Below are 6,678 nucleotides of genomic sequence, written 5' to 3'. Positions count from 1 at the left end.
ATGTAAGGAAGTTTGTGTCTAAATATCTTTTTGCAGTAGGTGCAATGAGGTTATCTATTTTTCAGGAAATTAACTGCCTCCAGACAGTAAGGAAGACTGCTGGCTCGGGCTTCACCTATACTACCACAAGTTCAACCCCTTCTCTCAGAAAAATCTGTATCAAGCCATGGTTTTAACTTGCAGACAGAGTTCTTGTCTCTGAAGTGCTGCAGCTCTGTGACCTCAGAAGGCATTCTTATCTCTAGTGGGTGTGAGTGGCTGCTTTGTTTTCCAAAAGAGACTCTATAAAGCCCGAGTGTGCAGTCCAGAACTTAGAAGAGGCCCAAGTTAAGCTGAATTTATCTGAATCCTACAGGAGACTTTTTCTTGGTTGGAAAAATGCTTAAAAAAAGAAACTAAATAAAAACGGCCATTTCTATGTAATGGTGTTCTGCTCAGTGCAGTGTATACCCGTTTTGCAGAATCAGCTCACTGGAATTACAAATAATATACTAACTAACAAACACTAACTAGTGCAGGAAAGCATTTTCTATTTTTAAAATTTTGGCCTTCCAAAACATGTCTGCCTTGGCTAGCGGGCAGGTTGGAGCCATGGCCCCTGCCTGCCGGCCTTGGCTGGATCATTGGCTACTGTTGCAGCCCCTGCCTGCCAACCTTGGCTGGCTGGTGCTGTGGACTGTGCCTACCTGCCTTGGCTGGCAGCCTGGTCGGTGTCACAGCTCCTGCCGCTGTTGTGGCCCTGGCCTGCCTGCCTTTGCTGGCTGGCTGGCTTGTGTCACAGCCCCTACCTGCCTGCCTTGGCTGGCTGGCTGGCTGGCATTGCTGGCACTATCGGCCCAACTTGGCTGGCTGGCTGGCTGGCTGCTGTCATAGTCCCTGCCTGCCTTGGCTAGCTTAGCCCCTGCCTGACTGCTTTCCTTGTCTGGCTGGCTGGCTGGTGTCACGTCACCTGCCTTCCTACCTTGGCTGGTTGGCTGGTGTCCTGGCCCCTGCCTTCATTATCTGGCTGGCTGGCTGGCACAGCCCCAGCCTGCCTGCCTTGGCTGGCTAGCTGGCTGGGTTTGTGGCCCCTGCCTGCCTGTCTTGTCTGGCTGGCTGGTGTTGTGGCCCCTGCCTACTTGCCTGGAGACAGGCTGAGGGAGCTGGGCTTGTTCGGCCTGGAGAAAAGAAGGCTGCAGGGTGACCTCACTGCAGCCTTTCAATACCTAAAGGGAGCCTACAAACAGGAGGGGAATCAACTCTTTGAAAGGGTAGATAACAGCAGGAAAAGCGGAAATGGTTTTAAGTTGAGGGAGGGAAGATTTAGGTTGAATGTCAGGGGGAAATTCTTTACAGAGAGAGCGGTGAGTTGCTGGAACAGGCTGCCCAGAGAGGTTGTGGATGCCCCGTCCTTGGAGGTGTTCAAGGCCGGTTGGTTGGGGCCCTGGGCAGCCTGGTCTTGTATTAAATGTGGAGGTTGGTGGCCCTGCCTGTTGCAGGGGGGTTGGAGATTCATGATCCTTGATGCCCCTTCCAACCCTGGCCATTCTGTGATACCTTGGATGGGTGGTATCAAGGCCCCTGCCTGCTTGCCTTGGCTGGCTGGCTGGTGTCCTGGCCCCTTTGTGCCTACCTTGGCTGGCTAGCATTGCAGCCCCTTCCCACCTACGTTGGCATGCTGGCTGGCTGGTGTTGTGTTCCCTTGCTGCCTGCCTGTCTTGGTTGGCTGGCTTGCTGGTGTCATGGCCCCTGCCATGGCCCCTGCCTGCCTGCCGTGGCTGGCTTGCAGGCTGGTGTCATAGCCCATGCCTGCTTGCCTTGGTTGGCTGGCTGGCTGGTGTTGAGGCCCCTTGCAGCCTGCCTTGGCTGGCTGGCTGGTGTTGAGGCCCCTTGCGGCATGCCTTGGCTGGCTGGCTGGCTCTTGTTGTGTCCCCTCCCTGCCTTTTTTAGCTGTCTCATGTCAGGTCCCCTGCCTTCCTGCCTTGGCTGATGCAATGGTTTTGTTCCCTGCCTGCCTCTCATTGCTGGCTGGCAGAGGTCATGGCCCCAGCCTGCCGGCCTACCTTGCCTGGCTGACTTGTGTTGCAGCCTCTGCCTGACTTTGTTAGCTGGCTGTTTGGCTGATGTTTTGGCCCTTGCCTGCCTGCCTTGGCTGGCTGACTGGCTGGTGGTGTGGTCCCTGCCTGCCTAACTTGGCTGGCTGGCTGGTATTTTTTGATATTCAAAAAGGAATGAAAAAACTGATTTAATTAGTTCATGTGTATTATTCACATTTATAAAGAAATCCAGAAATGAATTCTATTTCACTGGAAAAGCATGATAAATTTCTGATAAATTCACGATTGACATAGAGGCTGTACATTCAGAGAAGGAGATGGGGGAGAGGGAGGAGAGGGAGGAGAGAAGGAGATGGGGGAGAGGGAGGAGAGGGAGGAGAGAAGGAGATGGGGGAGAGGGAGGAGAGAAGGAGATGGGGGAGAGGAATTTTACCTTGTCAACTTTTGTCAAGATAAAATAACTGTTAGCTTAAATGAAAACACAGACTACACATAGGCTTAATGCAGAGGGGAATATGTGATCCTATAACACATAGTAGTTATCAATAAGCGTATACCTCACTTGTTCTGCGGTTTCCATTCAGCTTTATTAATTATCCTTTGCGAGAAAATGTAAGGAACTGTTTTCATTACCCTGGAAAGTCCCTTTTTGGCAACGGAAAGCTGTATGAAGAGAAACATTGCCGAAAACTGCTCATATCATTATATAGAAACAAGATCATGATTTCATTCCTCATCCTTGGAGGCAACAAAGCAATAATCTGGGTAGAGTAAGTTTGAAGCAGTACTTGGAAAAGCTATGAAGGAGAAAAAGAGATTAACTAAATTCTGGCAAGCAAAAATAGTGTGAATGACCAAAAGTATGATTCTACAGTTTCTGATCATCATTTAAATGTCACATTCTGGCAAGTACTCAATCCACAATCCTTGAAACTCTTCTATCCTATTGTAAAAGAACTGGGATATCTTTGGCTACGTTTGAACTGATTTTCAGACCACTTCCAAGGACTGTCCCAGGAGATGAATCCTCTTCAAATTGCCTTAGTCACACAAACAAAACACACTACCTTTAATGTTCTTGTGGGCCCTTATTTCACCCAAAAGTTATTGCGGCATCTCAGAAAGGCTCCTGCAGTGCTTATCTTGATCCTACTTCATGTGTACCATTTGAAAGGCGATCCACCTTGTCATCATATCTAGAGCATGATGCCTCACTCTGTGAGATTGATAGAGCACTAAAGCAGAAGGTAGGGCTCATCTAAGAAACCAGTCTTCAACGTTCTGCTGCCAATCTTATCTGTCCTGGCAGTCTAAGTAGGGTAGGGCACAGCACCAGGAGAAAAAATGTATGTCTCTTAAGAATGCAGATCTTGATAGTAAGACCCAAGAAGTGTCACTGTCCTTAACGGAGAAAGGAAGCCATCAGTGTCTGAGAGCAAGACAAAGCCAGGCCAAGTCAGAACCCAGAGACTTGTAAAACATGATTATGAGTGTGCATAGTTCTTTTATACTCCACTAATTCCACCAACATATTTATATTATATTATTTATGTAAATAGAAAAGTGTCTGAAAAGCCTTTTCAGATTTAGAGGGTATATAACACATGCAGCTCTGGATCACTGAGATTTTTATTTTTATTTTTTTTTAGAACTGTATCCTACACACATAACATATTAGCTGGATTTTTTGTTTGTTTGTTTCATGCACTTATCAGTCTGTTGTCCAGATAAAAAAAATCCTTCACAAATTTCTGAAGCCTCTGTCTAATTTAACTCATCTTTTATCGTTTTTTGAGGTAAACTCCCAGTAAAAATCTGCTTGATGTGCAGCAGAAGTTCATGTTGTTTACTTAGGTAATTGATTTAGATTTAGGATTGAGACGTCAAGAAGTGTCTTCTAGATTTGATTTTATGAAGCTTAAATGGAAATAAACAACTCTCTGCAGAGTTTAAGAAGGTAGAAGAGTAGCAATGGCTATAAAAACTCAAGAGATCTTTCCTCTTATACATGACTGGGACAAGCATAATCTCACTGCCCCTTCCTGAAAGTGAAGTACAAGCCAAATATAAAGCAAGTTATTTTAAGACCAAGTAAGTGCGTCTGAATTCAATACAGAGGAACTCCTGAGAAGAATAAAACTCATGAGTACACCATTTCAAGTACTAGTATGTATCTTTTCCTCTTAAACCTATGTTAGGCTTCCTGTAACAGCCCACTATAAACAACAAACTCAGAAAGAGATGTATTAGTCAAATGTTTCTGCAAAGAGCATTTCTAATCAGTGTCTCAGAATGCGAGACAGGGATTTCAAAGGAGCCCAGCAGGTAGTAAAAACAAACAAACAAAGCAAAACACAAAAATCAAATAAATCCTTCCTGGCTTTTCAGCAGCAAAGCCAAAAGGGAATGTAATTACAAGAAAAAAAACTGCACAATTTTTTTTTCTCTGCTTGTCAAAGCTCTTAAACTGAGGCAGTGGCCCCTAATAACTGGATTTTCATCATTGGCCTGGATCTGGCTTCTTTTCTGATAAGCCTCTTGTTTTCATTATTTTTTCATGTCCTGTTTTGTTTCTTTCTTCATCCAAATTTTTTTTCACCACTTTCTTTTCTTCTTTCCTTATGAGTGAATCACTTTTTAGGATGAATGTTTGTGTAAATGGTTTTGTCAGTTGTTTTGTCTCCCCCACTTATTCCCAATCTTCCTTATTATTTTGTCCTTAGACTCAAGTATTTTCAGAGTGTGCTCAGGTTTTCAGTTAGTTACAGGATAAATAAAATCAGAAACTAAACCAATAGTAGAATCAGAGAATAATAGAATCCATGCTTTGCTAGAAGATAGGAATGGTTTATGAGGAAAGGTGTGTAACTAACATATTTCAGTTCTTAAAAGCCTGTTGAGAAAATCGTGCAGTATTACAAATAAAAATAAATTCAAAGTTTCATAAAATGTTTACATAAGTCAAAGTACAGAACTTTAAAGAAAATGCATTTTAATTGAAGGCTGTTATTTTTAAACAAATACGAGATTAGTGCTTTGTTACTCTTATCCATGGAATTAGCTTGAGTGAATTTCAGAGGAAGGTGTAGTCTCACAACATCACAGTGGCAAGTTTCTTCCCATCTCTCTATGGGCAGTGTATGCATTGGGTGAGGAGAATTTATCCCTTAACTCTTTCGTCAACCTATATAGTTTGTCTCTCCTATCTTCCCTTCTTTTTAAAAATCTTCAAGTTTTCTTTCTAGGACTATATTTTGTGCATTGAATTTGTTCATTACCTAAAGAATTATTTTTCTGTTTAAAGATTTTTCTTATGCATTTTCAGAATGAGCAGCTATTACCAGTGCTGTGGCCTGGTGCAGGATCGTTCAGCTCTCTATTACGTATTATGATAGCTTTCTGCTTGACTTAGAAGATCTTCTCACTTGGTTAAGTAGTCTTGCAGTTGATTGAACTGCTTTAATGCAGGTGCACAATAGGCTATAACACTGGCTAGATCTCATTCATTAACAGTTTTACAAAAGTAGGTTATCTTAATCATTGTTTTCAATTAAGTTATGTACTGAAGCAGAGACACATCATGACTCGTGCTTTGACACTATGAGAATAGGTTTTATTTTATGTGCCATACACAAAAGGTAGATGTGTGACATCACATTTCCTGCCTGGCAGAAAAAGAACAAACATTTATGTATTTAACAATGTTATTTTTACATTTGCTCTTAACCCTCATTAACTCTGCTTTTACTCATTTGTGCTTTCCTGGAAACTGGTTGTACTGAGGAGTTCGGTGACAATCAATAATGAATTCAGCATTTCTAGAAACCTGTCATTTTCTACTTTAATGGCTACGCCTTCCAAGAAAACAGGAAGTTGATGAAGCATTTGTGATTAGCAGAGACAAAAATACTTGTCTGTCTATGCCCAAATTATTCTGCCTCATTTCCTTTCAAAAGAACATAAATGCTTCTCTTTTTCTTACTCATTTCCTTCTATGTGCTAGTGCCTTGCACAAAATCCCCAACCGTGTCTTTCTCTTGTGTTTGCTATCAATCCCAGTGACTCACTTTACGCTTTCTGAATTTATTTTTATTATAACCTTGAACCATAGTTTTTGTTTCAAGCTCTTGCTTGGTATACTAGGCTGCATGGCCTTCTGATTTTCCTTGAGTCAGTGTTGGATAATAAATACCCAACATTGTAACTTGTTTTGTATTTTCTGTAATGAAAAATCAATTAATAATTTTCACTACAGCAATGTTAATGATGGTAATTTGAATACACTGTATGACTAGCCATCACAAAAGAATGTAAGCATGCAAAGCTACATCTTTTATTGGCCTTGTTATAAAATACTGAAACTGACAATTGTGGATGGTTAACTACTTGTTAAACTGTGTAATAGTACAAAAGAAGATAAAGCAAAATGAAGACATTAACACTAATCAAACTCAATTACTCATTGACTAGGAGATTCTGTGGAGCTTGATGAAGCTTCTCTGTCATAACAAAAACCCGAACTATTTATCGTAAGGAAGCCCAGAGCAGCAAAATGAGGCTTTGAGGTGTGTCTGTGTCAGAAGGCCCATCAGTCACTCTTGGCAGTGGAAGTGACCTGCTTTCTCTTCTCTGCATTGGACAT

This window comes from Lagopus muta, chromosome Z (genome assembly GCF_023343835.1).
Source record: "Lagopus muta isolate bLagMut1 chromosome Z, bLagMut1 primary, whole genome shotgun sequence".
NCBI classification, from domain to species: Eukaryota; Metazoa; Chordata; class Aves; order Galliformes; family Phasianidae; genus Lagopus; species Lagopus muta.
The sequence above is the reverse complement of the archived record's forward strand: the minus strand, read 5'-3'. Positions refer to the sequence as shown.